Raw genomic sequence first — 18,568 nt, 5'->3', positions numbered from 1 at the left:
CAATATATTTGGTAATTATCTTTGACCAACATATTGTCTCTGGAAATTCCTGGCTAAGACAAAAATAATACTCTGCTAGACAGAGCAACATTAACTTTATTACCAATATTCCCATCTTGATATTCATCCTAACAGGTTGGTTATTCATACTTTGAAATGAAAAACCAATTCTACTTAGCTGATGATGGAGTTACAAAGTGATTATTTTCACAGTAGCCACTGGACTGAAATCTTCTTTTAAGATTGGGTCTCCTCTAGTTTGTTTGATATTTTCAGAATTCTTCAGAAATTTGGTGTTAACCAACACAAAAACAAAGTATTAAAGATTAAGACGGGCTTACATATATAGGATATTCTGCCAAGTGAGGTCTTATCTAAAGCACTGTTGAGACCACTAAAAATAATACAAGGAAATATTAGAAAATGTTAATCTGGTGCATAAAAAAAATTCCATAAACCTACCAAAATGGCATCTGCCAAGAAACATCAATCATATACATGCCACTATATAACAAATAGCCAGAGCGGGATGTTGTCTTAGCTGTCTTTTCATTGTATTTTCTTATTAAATGCAACTTCATGATAGCAACTTCTTAGCATAGTCAGTGTTTTCTCTCATTGAGCAGCTGATGATTATGCAGTAAAGTGTGTTTTTTGCCAAACTTCACAGGCAGAATGTAGATGAAGTGATAGTTAATGACAGTTTCTAAGTTTAAGAATGACAGTTCTTAGGAGTGTCTGAACTACTTGGAATAATAATGTAGCATAAAATATACATTAAGAAAAACATCTTATGGGTAGCTCACGATGGGTGAAAGGTAAAGATTTATGTGATCTGAAGAGAAATCAGAGCATACCTCACCATACATGACAACTTACATAACCCAGGTATCCACTTTTATTGTAGCAATATTCTCCTTAGTGTTTATTTATAAATAATCTTCATTCATACCATATGTATTGTGTAGAATTTTCTTTAATGTAAAAATTAGGCTTTAACACACCATCCAACTTTATTACTTATTTACCTCTGTGTTGTTTAGAAATGTATGACCAAAACAACTTAAATGAGGAAAGATTTAGTTTGGCATGGTTTCAAGTGAGAGTTTATCATGGTAGGTAAGGCACAGGTTCAAGTGTTGCTTTGCTCACAATGGCAGAAGCATGAGTAAATAACTTTTCATGCCTTGGAATATAAGGAAGCAAACAACTCCAGCTGGAAACCAAAGTAACCATCACCACATGACAGACTTCTACTTTCTTCTGATAGTGGTGACACAGTCTTAAAGCTTCCAGTATCTTGGACAGAGGGCCATCAAGTACTAAATGGTCACATAAAAGCCAGAAATAAGTGTTTTGTATTCACAACGTGTTTGAATGCACAACGAGCTTGTATTGAAGAAAGAAACAACAGTCTGCAAATATGTGCATATTTTACAATGAATTGTTGATTATACTAAAACTATGAGTTCTAATTCTTGTCCTAGAACTGCTTAGTAGGATAACTTTGATCCAGTTGTCTAAAATCTCAGAATATTTAAATTAACACTTTTAAAGAATTATCAATATACCTACATAATCAGTATATTGGGAAGAATTAAGAAATTATACACGTAAAGTGCTTATCAGCTTTTCTAGTACCTAATGTGTGATTAATTAATTATTGTTATAATTATAATAATTGTATTTAAGACTATTAGTCAAAAAGATGAAGGAAATAAAAGTGCAAAGTATTGCTATATATGTCAGAGGTTGGATAAATGATATCCTAATGCAAAACATAAAATCCAGACCTAATATTTAGTGATTGACAAGCAGTCAAGATACAGGATCTAATCAAAACCTCATTGAACTGTTCTAAGTTCTTTAAATATTTCACAGAACACAGTAGTAAACAAATCAAATTTCAGTTTCTCTCTGACAGGAATTTGTTTCACTGGTTTGGTCCTTCTTGATATACTCAAGTTTCCAAATTCATGATTCAGTTTTGTTAGTTTATATGAATTGAGGGAAAGATTATTTCCACAATCATTCAACATCCCCAGTATCAATAATTCTTATAAAATGCAAATAAAAGTCTGTATGTATTATATCTTTAAATGCCAAAAGTAGCATACTGATGCATATATAAAGGGAAATTATTTAAACAGTGTTGGAATAAATATTTAAGCTAGTAAAAAATCATGATGAATATGGTTCCCCCAAAAATAAAAAAGTAAAACTATTATATTCCATAGCAATGTCTCTACTAGAGACTTATACAAAAAATGAAATAAGAATACTGCAGTTCAGCATATAGAATAAATCTGTGACTTCATAGAGAAATTGATAAGGAAATCATGTGTATACAAAATCGTGTCATTTTCCATAAAATATAAGAAAGGATATCATTTATAAAAACATGTAAAATCCAAGAAATATACCAACTGAAATTAGCTAAGCACAATACAATAAATGACACCCAAGCCTATTCCTATGTCAAATGTTCAATTATTGATAAATGAATCAATAAAGTAGAATGATGGTTGCCCAAAACAGGAAGGCATAAGAAATGACAGAGATGTTGAATGGTTGGGAAAGGGATAAATTTCAAATGAATATAAACAGTAATTATTTTGTCCTGGTTTGTGTTCTGAGTTATGCTTTACATTTATCTACATTATAACTTCATTTGCTGTCTTTCTAAAGTTTTTTTGCTAACATTATCCCTCTCTTTACTATAGTTATTGCTCATGTATTTTTTGAATTTGTATTATTGTAACTTGCCTTAGTTTGGGGTATTTCTTTTCTAATATCTTCTTATAGGCTTGATTTTTGATATTGATTTGTGATTCTTTTTTCTAATCTATGCCTACAAGTGAAGGATTTGGTCTTTGTTGGTGTCCCACATTTTTTTACCATTTCCTTTCTTGTGCTTTTAGTTTTTTTTCATATTATTTACTTATTTTATCTAAATTTTCTCTTTAATGTTTGGGTTACAATATTCTATGTTCTGCTTGATTTGTGCTACTTGTAAAGTTTTCCTTTGGTGTTTCTAGTTGGTTTGTTGGTTTATTTTTTAATTTCATCTTCTTTTCAGCTTGAGTCCTCTTCAATGTTTATATCTATTTATTGAATTCTGATCTCAAGTCCAGGATTGTCTTTTATCATTTCTATCAGTTTTGTGTTTATATTAACTTGGGAATCATTTAGATGGTTTTGTTAGTCTCTTGTAGTTCAATGAAGTGTTTGTGCATGTCTTCTTTAAGTTTCTTGATTTGATAAAGTGTATAAAAAATTCTTTTAAATTCTGTGTCCTGAGATCCATCTAGCTTGTTCTCATTAGAGAGAATTTCCATAGAACTAGTATGTTTGAGGGAAAACATGCTGTCTTAATCATTAATGTTGTTTATGTTTTTATGATTTTACCCAGACTTTTTTCTTAAATCATATGCCTGATGTGATAACATTAGATTATCACATCAGTTTGACCTTCCTTAGTTTTAATCAGTGCAGAATCATGACCTTATCTATGCCAGAGAAAGCCTTCATTTGAGACCTTTAATAGAATTAAGTAACAATATGGAATATTAGTTTAAGATGTGAAATATTTGTTTATGCTGTGTAATATTTATTTAATGATGCAAAGATGTGTTGTATTAATTTTTTCTTCTTTTCTGAGTCTTTTTTTTCCTTTGTAATAGTTCTGACTCTCATTAAACTCATTTTCCTCACCAGGGTATCCTTCAAATTCTCAGAGATCTGATTGTATCTGTATCCCGAGGACTGAGACTAAAGTTGTGCACCACCATCTCCAGCACATGTTGCATTATTTTATGTTGCCCTTGAGCCATGTGCAGTTCCAGGCAGGAGCTGTGCTCAGCAGTCCAACCCGAGAATGAACATGCAACACAAAAACAGTTTTGATCTGAGTTACAGTCAAATCAACCATGCAGAGCACTGTGCAGCCTGGAAACATCTCTGTGTATGGCGGCGGGAATCTGCCATGCTCTTCCACCTGGCACAGGCTGGGAACTCTGAGCCATTGGCATGGTCTCAGAGTACTTTCTTCCCAAGCTCGAGCAGGCATACAAACATCCAGTCCCATAAAAGCCATTGAAATGTTTGTGGGCCAGAGTTGGCTCTGGCGGCACAGCTCCAGAAAGCCGCATTTTAAAATGAGAAGCTTTTTTTCTGCCACTATTGCTGAAACAGGAAATCTCTTTATGGCATGTCCTAGCAAACAGCAAAAAGCTGTGTCAAACTCTCTCTCCCTTTTTTTAAAGCCCTCCCAGGTTTTTAAATGGATTTAGTCCATCACATTGGAACACAAATTGTAGAAGGAGCAAAGGGCCTGCTTTTCGTCCTGCCCAGCTCCAGCACTGCTAGCTTTACACCATAAATAACAACACACAAATTGTATTCATTTAAACACTGCTTGGCCCATTAGTTGCAGCCTCTTATTGGCTAACTCTCACATCTTGATTAACCCATTTCTAATAATCTGTGTAGCACCATGAGGTGGTGGCTTACCGGGAAAGATTCTAGCCTACAACCATCTCGGGTCACAGAATCATGGCGATTGACTCACTCCCCTTCTTTCCAGCATTCTGATCTGTTTACTCCGCCTACCTATTTTTCTGTCCTATCAAAGGGCCAAGGAAGTTTCTTTATTAGCTAATGAAAGTAACACATAGACAGGTGACCCTTCTCCACCAATTGCCCTTATCCATTGATGAAATCAGAGAACTCATGATCTCATACTCTTCCCATAAGCCCCACATTGAAAACCAAGCTTTGTACACACAAGCCTTTATGAGTGTTCTTTCCTGACCAAACACAACAGTTTTTCAATTTTATTTAATAGATGTTACTTAATAAATGTAATAGGATTGTGAGAAAATGATTAGTGTAATTAGTGGGCTAAGTGCAAAATGTTTTGCCTAGGTGTTAAGACATCTTTCATTGGGTGCTAACCCTGAATATGGAGAGTGTTATTTGTAAACTAATCTGGGCATTCTGTATATAGACAACTGTGTGGGACTAATTTGGTTACATTGCATTTCTTTACTGCCTAAGGATCCTGATTTTACTTTCTTTTCATTGTTGTTGTTGAAAATAGACTCTTCTCTCATACAATATATTCTGACCATAGTTTCCTTTTCTCCACTCTTCCCAGCACATCCCCTCTCTCCCAGATCAACTTTCCCTCTGTTTCCCTTTAGAAAGGAGCAGGCATCCAGGAAACAACAATCAATATTTTTAAAAAAGAAACAATGATATTTTCAAAATCCATATTCTTCTTACAAATGTCTCTATCCTCAAGTCTACTCATACTAATGGTATACCAAGGATACATTAAATCTTTTCTGGATATCAATCAAAAGTATTCCAGATTACTGAGGCACAAGGAACCTGAGATAAGACTGAGTATTCATTTTTCTAGACCAATTAAACCCAAGGAAACAAAAAGATCTCTTACTAAGAAGAAAACTTGTTTATGCTAAGAGATATATACAGAAAAATTATATGATTATGTACCATCTTTATTTATATATCTATCATCTATCATTTACTCATTATTATTATGATTGTTATTATTATTACTATTGCTTTGCTCTTAGAAATAGGGCTTCTTTGTATATCCCTGGATGTCAGAGAACTCACTTTGTAGACCAGGCTGTTTTTGAACACACATAAATCCACCTGCTTCTGCCTCCCAAGTGAGCACTGCAATTAAAAGCATGGGACACCACTCCCCAGAAACCTCTAATTAATCTTAAAATGTTATGGGGTATTTCATTTATTTAAAATAGACTATAAAGAAAAGAATAGATTATAAAGGGAGCTTAGTAGATGGTCCACAGTTTTGCTTTCAGAGACTGTATATGTGCAAGTCATTCAAAGAGGGGAATGTAAATGCTTATTATAGTAAAGGAATCTAGGCACTCTATTTTTCACTTTATTTTTTACAGAGAATAATCCAAATCTAGATTTGAGTACTATCCAAAGGACAGTTCAGCACTATGAACATTTACATTGACTCTCCCATCTACCATAATTTATGAACATCAATTACATAATGGACTGCTTTGCTTCTTTTTATACAAATAGCTATTTGAAACTTTGGCATTGATGGCAAAAGCATTTTCTGCTGTGTAAGGAAGGCAGCCATCCAAATGATCTGCATAGAATTCCTTCATAAATATGGAATGAAAAGCAATATCTGATTCATTTAGAAACTGTATTCAATTGTTTGGTACCTTACCATGGAAGTGTATACCTATTTATTTGCACATTTCTGGACAGGCCAAAAACTTGAGGATGGATTATTATGATCAAAGACAAGAAGCCCAGATGCTCAGGAATAAACTTCAACAACAGTCATACTTATGAATTTGGAAGCACCTATCTCACCAATGACCAAGGTTTGATTAGTATAGCACCATAATATAGGTAGATCATTATCTTAAAATTGATTTTGTTTTGGCCGGGTGGTGGTGGCGCACGCCTTTAATCCCAGCACTCGGGAGGCAGAGGCAGGCGGATCTCTGTGAGTTCGAGACCAGCCTGGTCTACAAGAGCTAGTTCCAGGACAGGCTCCAAAGCCACAGAGAAACCCTGTCTCGAAAAACCAAAAAAAAAAAAATTTGATTTTGTTTTACCCATCTCCTATATCAGATCCTACTATATAAACTCCAAGAAGAGTGCCATTAAAATACCCTTCAAGTATTCCTTTCATTCTTGAATAGCCCCAGCAACTGGAATAATCTAAGACGAGGATATGTTATGTTCATCAAAGCAAATATATCTAACCCTATGCCCACACTACCAGAATGTATCTTTATTAAAAAAAAAAAAAACTGTACTTCACTATAGTCAAACCATAGAGGCTAATACTGTCACAAAGTAGCTTCTATTTAGGATACTTTCTCCTTGTCCCTTGAAAAATGACTCATTTTTAATATTTATCAAGATTCCATCATGCTTCTAAATCTCTGCTCATCTTGTCGAGCCATCTGATTTCCACACATAGACACACACACACATATATATGTGTAGAGTTTCTTTAATTTTGTTTCTGTATTAGTCAAAGTTTTCTAGAGTCATAGAACTTATGGAATTAATACCTGCTCTGTTCCTCTGTCCTTCTCTCTGTCTCTCTGTCTCTCTGTCTCTGTCTCTCTCTATCCGTGTGTGTGTGGGGTGTGTGTGTGTGTGTGTGTGTGTGTGTGTGTGTGTGAATTTATTGGAATGACTTACAGGCTGCAGTCCAACTATGTATAGCTGTGAATAGAGAGTACAAAATTCTAGTAGTTTTTCAGTCCTACAAGCAAGGCTATGTGTCTTCCTTGGTCTTCTGTATAGGCTGAGAACCCAAGAAGTTGACTCCAATTCCAGTGAAGGAATGAATGCACTGCCAATGTAAGGTCAAAGTGAGAAAGGAGAAAACCTTCCCTCTTCCATTGTCCTTATATGTGCTTCCAGAAGAAGGTGTGGTCCAGATTAATGATGTGTCATCTAACCTGAAAATCTGGATCAGAAACATATGTATTCTCACCACAAGTGCTAGGATACAAAGTAGTTGTATCCTAGAATTCAGGGCTATACATGAGGGCATTAGCTGCTCACTTTTCTATTGGTGCATTTTGTCTTTATTAGAGTCTCTAACCTTGAGAGTAATTCAGAATACATATTTTCCTTTTTCAATATATTTTGTCCCGAAATGATTCTATAACTTTATTTGATCAGGTGGAATCTGCTAGCAAAGTGTCATTCCCCAAAAATGATAATGAAAGACATAAAAGTGATCAAACTATCATTTTGAGAAGAATGGAAATTTTAAATCACTTTTTGAGAAACTGTCACTTGTAGGATTATTCATTTATATTTACATCGTGAAAGTCATTAATATTTTAGTGGTGATTATTTGTAGGTTTAATACAAGGAATAGTCATTTTCAGCAATTCTGCATTCATCATCTTGCTAGGCATGATGAACAAATAAGGAGCTACTTCCCTCATAACTGAATATGCTTCTAATGTTGAGTTTTCATAAATCGTAAAAACACAAAGCTGTTCATGTTAATGTGTGATTTCTCTGTATATTCATTAAGAATTATTCATTATAGTACTCTACTGAAAAAGTAGCACTCTACTTTCTAGAATTTTTATCTTAAAATTTTGTTTCCTGTCCTTTAATGTTTCCTTTCACTTATCATTCTTTTCTAGAAGTTTTATTATCTGGTAAATTTGAATCTATGTTTAGGTGTTCCTGTAAAATAGTTGTTAAAAAGGCTATTAAGTAGAATGTCTTTTCAAAGTTAAATCAGAATAAGTATACATTTAAGTCTAAATAAAAGCAGCAAACAGAAAGACCTTAAGGGAGGGGGTCTAGTAGAGTATAGACAATATGTAAGGCAGAGAGAGAGGAATAATGAAGATTGACATTTAAGTGGGGACAGGTATGGAATGGATGAAAAGAGAAGGAGGTTGAGGGAGAGAAGCTACAACTAAGGACTATTAAAAATTAGTATGAAATTTTATTTTATAAGCCATGTCTCACATTTACAATTTAATTTTAGCTATCTAGAAAAAGTGGTTGATAATAAATTCTATGACCATGGAAAATTATTTTTATGAATTTAACAACCAAAGAATATCATTAAAATAAAAATAGCATTTAAAACACAGGTAAAACTCACATATGAATTTATAAAACATAACAGATATTCATGTGAGATTTTCCTAAGATTTCAAAAAAAAATCTGAAAATAGAGATTCAGAAAATTTCAAGAAATTCTCATATGATGCAGAGAAGATTGAATCTTATAACTCATGCTAAGGATTTCTATATTTGTATTGTATAAGAAAACTTTTGTCTTACGTAACATCATCAAGTAAACAAAAAAGGAAGCCTCAGGCTCCTTACTACTCATAGAAATACCAATTAGAACCAACTAACAGACTAGACAGTTTAGTGAAAATCTAAGAACCTGGAAGTTGTACTAAGGTATCTTTTTGGTATGACAATGCAAAAACAAACAAAAGACAAATAAACACCAACAAAACAAATCTATAAGCCATTTCTTTTTAAATAAAATTTATTTATTCCATGCATTTTTCAAGTCATGTGACTTGATCTCATTCTTTCTTTGTACCTTCACATCTGCCCTCCAACCATGTACCCCTGCCCCCAGAATAAAACAAAATTCCAGAGAAAAATTTAAGAAAACAAAATGAGAAAAATAAAAAAGGAGAGGAAAGAAATTAAAAAATCTTGGCATGGAACATGCAGTGTGACCTAACAAGTCACACTGTATACTCCTTGGTCCATAAATCTCCATTTGTAAGTTTTCATTGCAAAGCATCATTGGTCTTATATAAGATGTCTAGTCTCTAATAAATGTTTGATGCTGGAGCCCACTAGGTCTTTTCCTGGGCATCCTGCTGCTATTATGTTGTAGAGACCCTGCAGCTTTGGGTCTGTGGGTCTGGTCCCCTCATGTGCTCTAGCAGATTGTAGATGGGTTTAATGTTGGGGAGTATGCATCAACCAAGAACCCATTGGGCACCTATGTGTGGGACCTTTGGCCCCTATAAAGATTTCTTTTTGATAGATGAGGAACCATAGCTCAGTATCATAGAGACCCACCTGAAGGACTGGGGCTGCCCATTCCATGCTCCAAAGAGTAAGCACAGGCCCACCTGATATCCTGTGGCAACAGACAGAAGGCCACAATTAGAGTGAACAGAGGTACAGTATTGGTATGATGTCTTATGGGAGAGAGAGGCAGAAAGTGAGACAGAGGCAAAATGGTTCAGGTAATGTAGACAGAGGCACATCTTTAGAGATGAGAGAAATTCTGGAACAGGCTAAGATGGTGACAGAACTGAACCCTTGGCCAGTGACAATGCACAGGAAAATGAGCCCTGCACTTCATATTTCACTTAGCCCAGCACAATGGAAATGACCCTATTTATGAAAGCACAGGTGATCCAACCCTGAGAATGTGAACAGAAGAGACATAGACACACCCCTCATCTATCACATAGTGATATGGTCTGGGGAGTAATGCCCTTCCACCCTGCCACCCATCAATGCTGGGGGCAGGTGGGAGAGCTGGCCTTGTGGTCATAAGAAGAGAACTGGCTTTGACCCCCACCAATAATTTATATGGTAATTGTACCACTCTTACTTTGACTTACCTCTTCCTCATATAAGACACTATATCAGTCCCTGAGTCCACTAGACATTAACAAATAACCTGGAACTCATTCCCAGATTATCCAGCATTATCAGTTCAAGAGTGGCATTTCTATTTCACCTCACTCTAAATGTTAGAGTAATACACAAGGCAAAATATTTGTAATTAGTTACTACCAAGAAAAGAAATCAGAATTCACAAGAAGCCACGTGCATCTACTGGCAGTGGTGCTCTATCCCTGCTGGCAGCTTTGTCCAGTAAGAGAGGCCAGCCAATGGCTCCAAATGCCTACAGATCCAAGCTGGTGATCCTCTATGGCCAAGTATCATGCTCAGCAGTTCAAACTGGCTAGAAATCTTGGCTTTAGTTTAATCTGGCCACACACACACAAGAAAGTAATTCACCAAACTATACATCATAGTGATGTGGGAGGGTCTTTTGTTTTGTTTTGATTTCATTGTTTAATAAAGAAACTGCCTTGGCCATTTGATAGGCCAGCCATTAGGTGGGTGGAGTAGACAGAACAGAATGCTGGGAGCAAGAGGGAAGTGAGGCAATCACGATGCCTCTCCTCTCTGGGACATGAAGCCAGCCACCAGGTTAGACTTGCTGAATCTTTCCCAGTAAGCTACCACCTTGTGGTGCTACACAGATTATTAGAAATGGATTAAGCAAGATGTGAGAGTTAGCCAGTAAGAAGCTAGAGCTAATGGGACAGGTAGTGTTTAAATGAATACAATTTGTGTGTTGTTATTTTGGGGCATAAGCTAACCTGGCAGCCAGGAGTGGGGTGGCAGGAACGCAGCCCGCTGCTCCTTCTACATCATAGTTTGTAGCCATTTTGGATAAAGGAAATGCTTAGAACAGCAAAGTATGACATGTCATTAGTTCTACTATGGGAACTGATCATGAGCCCAACCTAATGGCAAGAATTAGTCCATGGTTGACACGACAATAACATCTAGCTGGCAGTTCCACTGAACTATACAGCACACCAAACAATTAAAATGGGAGAATGAACCTTTTCAATCACAGGAAATATTATATATAACCACAAAAATATGCTAAATTTGTAACTTTAATTTAACACAGATTCTGGGAATTTACACAACCACCACAGGAACATTCTGTTATGCTAACATATACAACTTGACAGACTTGTTGAGCCAAGCTTTTATTATCAGTTAATGCTGATTCAACTAAGTTACATCATCAATAGGGAGAACAAACTGCAATCCATATAACAACAGATATCTTAGGTAACTTTCTCTTGACTGTTATATAATAAAGACAAATTTAAGAGAAGAGAAGATATCTTTTCTCATTAAAAAATGATGTGTGTGTGGGTATGTGTTTGTGTGTGTATAGGACAAAAGAAGACAACATACATTTAAAAGACAACATACATTTAGCTGCATTTATAGGGGCTTGAAATTTGTCTCACATGGCTATTAGGAATCAAAGTCGTGTCCTCTGGACAACCATGAAGTGTTCTTAAGTACTCTTAACTCATCTTTTAAAGACAAGTAATCTACCATAGTGGGAAATAAATGTCAATAGGATTGGCTCATATCTATACCAGAAACATGATGGCAGCTGAACCAAAAAGTTGAAAGAAAAAGCCAGAAGAGGACCTAGTCTATAACCTTGAATATCCATGTCCAATGTCAGTTAGTCACTATGTCTAAAATAAGTTTTGCATTTTTGTTGTTATTTTTTAAATAGTACCACAAACTAGGTAACAACTGTTAACAACTGTTGAAAATCATATGGGGGGGGCTTCACATTCAAAACCAAGCAATAGTTTTATGGAGTTTTTTTTTTTTTGAGAACAGGAAGAGCTCTTCCTGATAAGCATTGAGTAAGAGATTTATTTATGTATTTACTTACTTACTTATTATGCATCTCAACTGCAGCTTCTTCTTCTTGTTGTCCTTCTAATCCCTCCCCCACCTCTCCTTTGCCTCCTCCATCCCAATATACTTCTCCTCTATTTCTATTCACAATAGAGCAGGCCTTCCATGAATATCAACAAAACATAACATATCAAGTTGCAGTAGGACTAATTTCTTCCCCTTGCATTAAGGATAGGCAAGGCAAATTTGTGGAATACATTGCTGAAAACTAGTAAAAGAATTAAAGAGCCCCTGTTCTCACTGTTAGGAGTCCCACAAGAAGAACAAGCTATACACCTGTTACATATATAGAGAGGACTTAAGTTGGTCCCAAACAGGTGCCCTGGTTGTCAGTTCAGTCTCTGTGAGTTTTTATGAGATCAGATTACTTGAGTATGTGTGATTCCTTGTGAAGTCCTTGATCCTTCTTGCTCCCACAGTCCTTCCTACCCCTCTTCTGCAGGATTCCGTGAGAGCTCCACCTCATGTTTGGCTGTGAGTTTGTATCTGTTTCCAGTAGTTGCTGGAAAAAGTATCACTGATGACAATTGTGGTAGGCTCCAATCTATGAGCATAGCAGAATATCATTTGACATAATTACTCTGACATTTTTTGACAGTTGTGTTTGATTATGTCCTAACTCTATGTGCCCATTAACCTCTGGACTCTGGCACATCAGGCAGTGTCAGAGGTAGTCTCACTCTTGTGACATGGGTCTGAGGCTGGAGCAGTCATTTGTTGGCCACACACACAATCTCTCCTCTACCCTTACCCCAGTACATCCCATAGGCAGGACAGACTGTAGGTTAAAAGTTATGTGGCTAGGTTGATATCTCAATCACTTCCCTTGAAGAGTGGCCTGATTGCAGGAGAAGACCAGTCCAGGCTATAAATCCACTATTGTTTGGAGTCTTAGCTAGTGTCATACTTTCAGATTCATGGCAGTTTCCCTTGTGCAAGATTTCTGACACAAAACTGCCCCCCTTTCTAGTATAGTCTTAATCTCTTTTATTACTTCTTCCCAGGGTTATCTGACCTTCCACTTTTAAGCAAGACTATTTTTTGAATCATCAAAAAAAAAAAAACCTTGGTTTACTCATTGGACTATAGGGCCCAACTTTTATCCCAACCATACTTAAATTATCAGCAATGTTCATACTCAAAAAAAGTTTTAAATTTTTTTTTAAATTTTTCTTTCTATATTAACAACTAGCCATAAAGACCCTGGTATAACTTACATTGTGAAGATAGCACTCTGCCCAAGATGTTCTGTGAGTATTCAAAAAGGTGATAGGCAGGCAACATTGCAGGAATTAGTGTCAGAGGAACATGAGTATAGGGGAAAAATAATAAAGCTGTTTTGACTGTGTATAAATATGAATAATTGTGAACTGTTTAACAAAGAATTCATAACAACCCCCCTAAAGTGTAGTTTTTATAGACTACAGAAAAATCTATGTAAGTACATAAATGAATAAAATAACTAATGAGTAAAAATGTGACATTTTGGACAGGTATATCAGAGAATACCTTTATCGCAGTATTTAGGAGGAGAGGCATAATGATCTTTGTGATTTCAAAACCAACGTACTGGGCAGTGGTGGCACATGCCTTTAATTCAAGCACTCAGGAGGCAGAGGCAGGCATATCTCTCTGAGTTCGCGGCCAGCCTGGTCTACAAGAGCTAGTTCCAGTACAGGCTCCAAAGCTACAGAGAAACTTTTGTCTCAAAAACAAAACAAGACAAAGCAAAGCAAAGCAAAAGAACAACCTAATATACATATAGAATTCTGAAATAGCTAAGTCCACAGAGTAATATCCTCTCTCAAAGGGAAATTATATATATATATATATATATATATATATATATATATATATATATATGAATGATTAGAGAGAGATAGAGGGGGGAATGGGTTCCAGAAAACCTACAAGAAAGGTGATGATGGGTTTCAGTCTTCACCTTGACATATTCTAGGATCACCTGGGAAGAGAATCTCAGTGAAAGGTTGTTTATATATCAAGTAGACTTGCAGTCAGGTCTAGGTTGGAATCATTGTCTTGAATGCCTTAATTGTTTTGAGAAGACTCAGCATAAAAATGATGTCAGCACCCTTCCCTGGTTCCCAGACATGTACTGTATAAGATGGAGGGAAAGGTGCTCTCAATAGTAAACATGATTGTGTTAGTTTATGTCTACTCTTAATTATGGACCTAGTGTTGTAATAGGTTCTAAGTTCCTACCATCTTGAATTCTCTATTTTGATGTACTATAATTAGAAATTTTTACTTAAAATAAAACTTTTCTCTCTTACAATGTTTTTGTCCACATATTTTATCACAAAACAGAAATAAAACTTTAATAGAATAAAAGCCTAAAGAAGAATATAGTATATTAATAGAAAGATTCATCATAACATCCTATCTCTGGATGAGGAACTATTTGTAATTTATGGTGACTTAGAGAGGAATAATCAGTTTTCTTCAGGTATTATGCCACTGAGAGATTGCCATACTCAGAGTAATTGCTCTACAACCAAGCACATATAGGCAGCATAAAACAGATTTAGTGATTTTTTTTTTGAAAATAGCAAATAAAGTTGGGAGTGAAATAGGGTAGTGGTTGTGAGTTGGGGTAAATGTGGGATGCAACAGTGGCATGAATATTTTAGCAGTAACCAACATTATTCTAATTGGACTTAAAACAAGACTGAAACCATGGTTGATATTAGATACCCAACTACTCAGTGCTAGTAAAGTAATGGATACTAGGGGAGAACCTACATCTTCTACTTTACTAAACCAGAATAAACCCTAACAACAATCTCTGTATTTGTTGTTATACTCAGAAATGAGTATAGTTTTCACCCTCAACATGTAAAATTTTCTTTGCAACAGACTGAGACCATTACAGAAAACCATAATCATTCAACATTTGGTTGTTCATTTTAGTCCTATTAGATACATCTATAAATCACTCTAACACCTAAACTCAGGGAACTGTAAATGGAAGCTGTGCCTTTGTTTCCCAGGCCTCAGATACAAATACACAGAAACTACATTAATTACTACAGTGTTAGGTCAATGGCACAAGTGAATTCCTAGATAGCTCTTACATATTAAATTAACCCATTTTTATTGCTTTATGTATTACCACAAAGCTGTGGCTTACCAGTAAGTTTCTGGTGTCTTTCTCCTTCAGCAGCTATATGGCATCTCCCTAACTCAACCTTCTTTTTCCCTGCATTCAGTCTAGTTTTCCTGCCTATCTCTATTCTACCCTGCCATAGGCCAAAACAGCTTCTCTATTAGTCAACAGTAATAAAATATATTCACAACATACAAATGGAAATCCCATTCAAGGAACAATGAGGAAGATAAGGTAGAAAGTTTGTAAGAGCCGAAGTATCAGGGAGCTTGCAGTGAGATTACCTCTTCTGGAAATGTCAGAAACTCTATTCATAAAGTCTCACCATCTTCACTTCCTAAATATGGGCTGAACAAGGAAAATACCAATGTACATCCCAAAGTGCATGGGGAAAAGCTCATGGTGTCTCAAACCTCCACAAAAATCTACAGGCAAATAAATATGCTGAGAGAAGGAGAAATTGTTTTCCCTGAGAAAATGACAACAGATAACCATCCCATACCAAAGGGTTAATATTGTATACAAAAAATATTATATAGAGTGAGCAAATTATATTTAGGAACATGTATATTTATATATAGTCATATAAACATACAACAATAATTAGTAAAAAAAGATCATAAATTTGAAAGATATCAATAAAGAAACATAGATGAGAGCTTAGAAGGACAAAGGTAGAGAGAGAAATGTTAGAACTATCTTATAATATCAAAAATTAAAGTAATTTTAAAAAGAATCTAATTTTGTCTTTATAAAACTGGTTTGTTCATGTATGAAATTATAAAATAACAAAATTTAAATACTGGAATGCATAGTATATTCAGTCAAACAGAAAATAACATTCAGTATGGACAATGAGAGGGTATTTGACAATATCCTATGAAGAACAAAACCAATAAATAACCAAAGAAAGAGTCAATGAAAAGTATGACAAAGCCCTGTAAGGCCACTTCAAGGCAATTAATTCATACAAAATAAGGACCACAGAAATCCAATTAAGAAAGCAGAACAAAGTTTATCTAAAAAAGATATTTGTATTGAAACATACTATGATAAAATTGTCAAAAGTCAAAGCAAGAATTTACAAAGAAAGGGGCCAACTGACTTGCTGTGTATAAGATAATTCTAATAAAATTATCAGGTGATATTTCCACAGAAATTTTGAAGATCAAAAGAACATGGATAATTTGTTATACACACTGAAAGCTAAAACCTGCCATCCAAGCCTGCTATACACAGAAAAGCCCTTATTCCAGATAAATAAGAGGTATAAGTTTTCCTAATAAATAAAAGCTAATGGAACACAGAACCACTTGCCTTCTTTAACAATAATGTTAGAAAGAATTATTCATTCTAAAGTATAAGATTTCTATTAAAATTCTAAACACATGAATGAATAATAAGTACTTAAAATGAGCATATAGTCAAACTTAGATTTTTTAAAATATTGTAATAAATGTATATAATTCAACTAAAATAATAGTGATATAACTATATCAAATAATTTTAAGGACAAGTGCATTAGTGGATATAGACTATAGCAATACAGAAAATCTAAAATGAAAACCATAAATCTAACAAGGAGCTAAATATATAAGAATTTGTTATAAAAATTTAATTAACATTTTTATCATCTTAACAAAATATTTTAGCAATAGCTAAAACATAGTTCTAATAGTCACAAGAAGGTCTATACTTAATACACACAAATAAAACAAATAATCTAATGCACAAATGGCATTTAATAATCAAATGGGAATATTTCCCAAAAGGAAGAATTCAGTACAGTCATAAAATATAGTCTTTATGAATAAGCAGAAAATAGGTTGATGGATGTTTAAAACTACAAGATTCTATTCTATGTTTTACCCAATACACATTAGTTTTGAAACATAGGATTAGAGGGAAATGGTAACTAATATTTATAATAAACTAACAATTTTAATTAATCAAAAATGTACCATTATGTTTATATAGCTACATCACAGGATCCAAATATCTAAACCTTTTATGAATGCAAATTAAATGGAAAATCACAATATGATATTATTGATAAATCCTCTAAACATAGACAAATAAGGATACAAAGAAATTTAATAGTATCATGGAATCAATTGATCTAAAAGACATTTATTAAAAGAGATAAATATAGAACACTGCACTCAACAACAGCAGAATACATTCTTCTTATTAAGAGTATATTACATTTTCTCTGTGATTAGGGATAGGAAGATTCCTCAGTGGGAAAGAGCACTGACTACACTTTGAGAGGACTGAGGATCAATCATGACCACATATATGGCTAGGTTTCAACCACCTAAATCTCTAAACAAGAAAAAATAAATTATTGAAATACATAATCTACCAAGACTAAATCAAGAACTATAGGAAACATCGGCAGATAAATGAACAGAACAGAAAATCCCGTTGGAGTCTAACAGATAGAGAGTTCATAGCTTTAAAAGTCTGAAAATTAATAATTACAATATGTGACTGTTATGGAACTTACTTTTTAAAAAGTAAAATAAGTACCATATGATCTGACAGATTATTTTTAGTTGGAGAATATGTAATAATATTTCAGAGATACTCATATTCTTATAGCTATTGAAGTAATATCTGCAAAAGCTATGTGTAACTGCCCTTCTCCTGTAATCAGACTGATGACTTCCTTAATCATAAAACCTTAATTCAATAACTAATGGAAGCAGATGCAGAGATCCATGGCTAAGTACTGGGCCAATCTCCCTGAGTCCTGCCACAGAGAGGGAGAAGTGACATTAACAGCAAAGGGGCCAAGACCATGATGTGGATACCAACAGAAACAGCTGACTTGAGCTAGTGGGAGCTCACTGACCCCAGACTGACAGCTGATGAACTAGCATAAGACTAAACTGGGCCCTCTGAATCAGGGGTGATTGTTTGTGGCATGAGTAGTTGGTGGGACCACTATCAGTAGAACCAGCATTTATACCTAGGGCATGAATTGGCTCTTTGGAGCCCATTCTCTAAGGAGGGATATCTTGCTCAGTTTAGATACAGGGGACAGGGCCTTGGTCGTACCTCAAGAGCTGTGACAGACTTTGTTGAATACCTATGAGAGGCCTCACTCTCTCTGAGGAGTAGATGTTGGGTAGGGTCTAGAGAAGTTTGGAGGAATGGGAGAACAGGAAGGAGAGGGAACTGGGATCAACATGTAAAATAATATTGTTTTAAAAATAAAAAAAGCTAGCTAAGTGTCTTAGTCGGGGTTCTTTTGCTTTGAAGAGACACTATGTCCATGGTAAGTGTTATTAAAGAAAGCATTAAATTGGGGCTTTCTTATATTTGTGAGCATGA

At 34.9% G+C, this 18,568-nt stretch overlaps 1 pseudogene; it reads right to left on the bottom strand.

Annotated features, from left to right (window-relative positions):
• LOC119804490 overlaps positions 1-11,026 on the bottom strand; it is a 33,730-nt pseudogene extending 22,704 nt beyond the window's left edge.
• Between the last annotated feature and the right edge of the window lie 7,542 nt (positions 11,027-18,568).

This window comes from Arvicola amphibius, chromosome X, assembly GCF_903992535.2.
Source record: "Arvicola amphibius chromosome X, mArvAmp1.2, whole genome shotgun sequence".
In the NCBI taxonomy this organism is placed as follows: domain Eukaryota; kingdom Metazoa; phylum Chordata; class Mammalia; order Rodentia; family Cricetidae; genus Arvicola; species Arvicola amphibius.
The sequence above is the reverse complement of the archived record's forward strand: the minus strand, read 5'-3'. Positions and strand labels throughout refer to the sequence as shown.